We start from the raw sequence: 3,316 nt of genomic DNA, 5'->3' as shown, positions 1-3,316 counted from the left end.
TACTGGGTAGGCTCCGGTTCCCCGTGACCCCGTAAGGGACAAGCGGTTCTGAAAATGTGTGTGTGTGTGTGTGTGTGTGTGTGTGTGTGTGTGTGTGTGTGTATTTCAAAAGTAAATGGATTCCAGATAATGTTTAAGTTGGACGATATTTGCTAAAACAACTTTTTAACACGTGCTTTCAGATTACTTTCATTAAATATTTGTATTGCCTAGATTTTTTCCAGCTATTTTCTTGACAATTGTAACAATCACCAGTTATGATAACAGGTTAGCTGCCACCAGTAAAAAACTTTTTGATTAGTATATTGTGATTTTAGCATTGCTGTTTCCTCACACTTCCTGTTTTTGGGTTCTTTCAATCTAAGCACCTCTTTAGCACATGAGAAGCACTTCCCAGTGGTGAGTTTAGGATCTTCATCTAAAAAAGTGCAACAATGAAAATCTAATCTGATCAGAGCTTTGCTTTGGCACAGTTTTCCTGAGAGCTACGGTTACCAAGCAACAGAGGAAGATAAAAAATCTAAGGAATTTAGCTTTTTTCTCTTCCCCCCAACAGACACCCATACATACAGTACGTGTATCGGCGTCCTTGAAGAGGGAGGTTACCTTCAGTGACCAAAACTTTGAGTGCTCAAGTAGTGTGGTTATTAATCAGCCAACTTGTAAGACACAGAGCAGTCCATGAAAGCCTTAAGAGACAAGATCTTCACAGATTCTTCAAAACACAAACTGAGCATGAATTGTCTTTTATCTTCAGAAAACTCTTAAGCAGTGCATGGTCTGTGTTGCAAGTGGGATTATAAAAATCATTTTGATACAGAATCATGGGAGATATATACAACATACATAGGGTACCTGGGGTATATCATATATCAAAAGGACCACTGGAATCTGGAGTTTGAAGCTGCCAAAGAATTAATGTGCTTGAAATCAAAAAATATTTCATTGAAACCTCATTCCCATCATTTAAACATGTTCTAACAGAAACACCGTGGTCTTTAATGTTTTCCTTTTCTTTTTTGTCCCATCTGTACTTTGACTTCTCCCTTTGTACCTTTCGCTGAAGCTTGAAAGATTACCATTCATGTGTCTAAATGCTGAAATGCAAAGTGATTGTTGACTTGGGAAGTTTAATTTCCTGGCAAATCACTTCCTGTCAATCTCCCCTTTCTCCTGAAAAAAATAGTTGTGTAAAATAATTAAATGGAGATTTTTTTAATGTTCTCTAAATTCCTCCTTTGACCTTCAAAGGACATATGGACATTTCAAATGACATTTCCATTAAGTCAACATGTTTTATTTCATTTTAAGGTAAGATTACGAAAAGCATCTAAAATATTATTTATTTATTAAATTATTATTATTTATGGACCATTCATATTTTTTACTCAGATGAATACAGCAATTAAAAATTAAACTTGTAGTGAAAGTAAAGCAGTACATTCTTTTCATGGATTAGGTCCTGAAAACAGTTTGAATCTCATTAAAAAACTGGAAAAAAGATCACTTTCTTAATTGTAGTGCTGAAAAAAATGCACTTGGTAAGTCTGCCATTTCTTTGCAACTCTTGAATAGAGTGAAATAATCATTATGCTTATCTTTGTTGTTTCTTTCTAGTTTTTTCATTAGCAATTTCTCAGTTTTAATGGTTGGTCTGGAACTCACAGATTTTCTGCAATTTCCACCTTATTTTTGAATACATATTTATATAATTTATCACTTCTCGGCCTTTTAGCTAAGATCAAAGTGTAGTACCTGTTCTTATCTTAATTTAATATCATTATTATATAATATTTGGAAATGAAAATAATTGTAAAAGGGCATTTTTAAAGAATTGCTGTTGCTTTTGTTTGTTTCTGATATACCGTGGTGAATACTTTATTACAATTAAATTGTTGTTAAAATTATTTTTTGCCTTTTCCTTATTTTATGGTAACATAAATGGGTGTGCAGGCAACAGAGTTGGCTCATAGTGCCTGGGTGGTGTGAGAGAATATGGGTTCAATCCCCACTCTGTATGGAGTTTAGATGTTCTCTCCATGTCTCAGCACTGGTTTCCTCCAGGTGCTCAGGTTTCCTCCCACAGTCCAAAGGTACACAGTGCAGATTAACTGGTGACTCTAAACTGCTTGTAGTGTATGAAAGGGTGCATGACTGTGTGTCTTGTCTACCTTGCAATGGCCTGGCATCCCAACCAGGGTGTACCAACCCTGTGTCTTGCATCCAATCCTTCCAGGATAGCCTCTGGATTACTGCAACCCTGTTCAGGACAAAGTGGTTAGTGAAACTGGATGGATGGATGGATGGATGGATGGATGGATGGAAGGAAGTGTTTTACCCAGTGTTTTGGTGGACTCTGTCCCTCCTACCTATGTTACCAGAGAATACTATAATTTAGGTCATCCAAACTGCACAATATCCAAAACAGAGCAATCCAAAATAGTAAGGATGGACTTCATCTGAAAGTTGAAAAAACATTCGGTATTGGATGTTGTTAAATAAAGGAAAAAGGCTGGATTTAACTGAAATATGAATGACCTGAATCAACTGTCACACAAGAATGGTACATTACCTGTGTTTTCTAATGTGTTTATCATCTTAGATTATGAGTTAAGCAATGTGGATGCATATTCAAATTGGCTTGTGATATCGAAAAAGGTTCACATTTCTTGACAGAATTGGTTGTGTCATCCATGTGAATCAAGCATAGCGTGAAACAGCTTTTGGAATGAATCGGCCAATCTCAGGCCCGATAGCTGAGTATGTGGTGTCATGTGAAGTTTCTTTTCCATATAACAGTGACATAAAAAGCCTGTAGGCAGCCTGACAAGCACCACAGATCCCGAATGAGATCCCAAAAAATTCAAGAGGCCTCACCTTGAGGATAAGCCAAAAAATGAGAAAAAAGGTGAAAGGTCAAATGCTAATCCTACTCATTACTCAGGGTTTCATAGGTCAGAGGCATGACCGGCTCTTTCAAAATCTCTGTAAAACTCTTAGCTCAAATCATTAATTAAGCAGGAAGATCAGAGCCGGAACAGAAATGATAAAACCAACAATTAATGATGCTGCTTAAAACAAAAAAGCTAAAAAAAAAAAAGGTTTCTACTATTAGAATTTCAATTTAAGGTTGACATAGTTAAAACGCTCTTTTGAAGTGAAGGTGGGTGTTTAATTTCGGTAGCGGTTAAGAGGCAGATTTAATGTGAACCAGGTGCTCTTGTAGGAAATCTCTGATTAACCTGGTGGAAAGCATTAAGTAACCTGATCATTGTGTTTTTTGTCATATTCCGCAGTGGTTTGTGTTGAATGAGAA

At 36.4% G+C, this 3,316-nt stretch overlaps 1 pseudogene; it reads left to right on the top strand.

Annotated features, from left to right (window-relative positions):
• Positions 1-1,715: 1,715 nt before the first annotated feature.
• On the top strand, positions 1,716-1,829 carry LOC114909237 (uncharacterized; annotated as a pseudogene).
• Positions 1,830-3,316: the final 1,487 nt, after the last annotated feature.

Source organism: Scleropages formosus, chromosome 20 (assembly GCF_900964775.1).
Source record: "Scleropages formosus chromosome 20, fSclFor1.1, whole genome shotgun sequence".
Classification (NCBI taxonomy): Eukaryota; Metazoa; Chordata; class Actinopteri; order Osteoglossiformes; family Osteoglossidae; genus Scleropages; species Scleropages formosus.
This window is presented reverse-complemented; position numbering and strand designations above follow the sequence as displayed.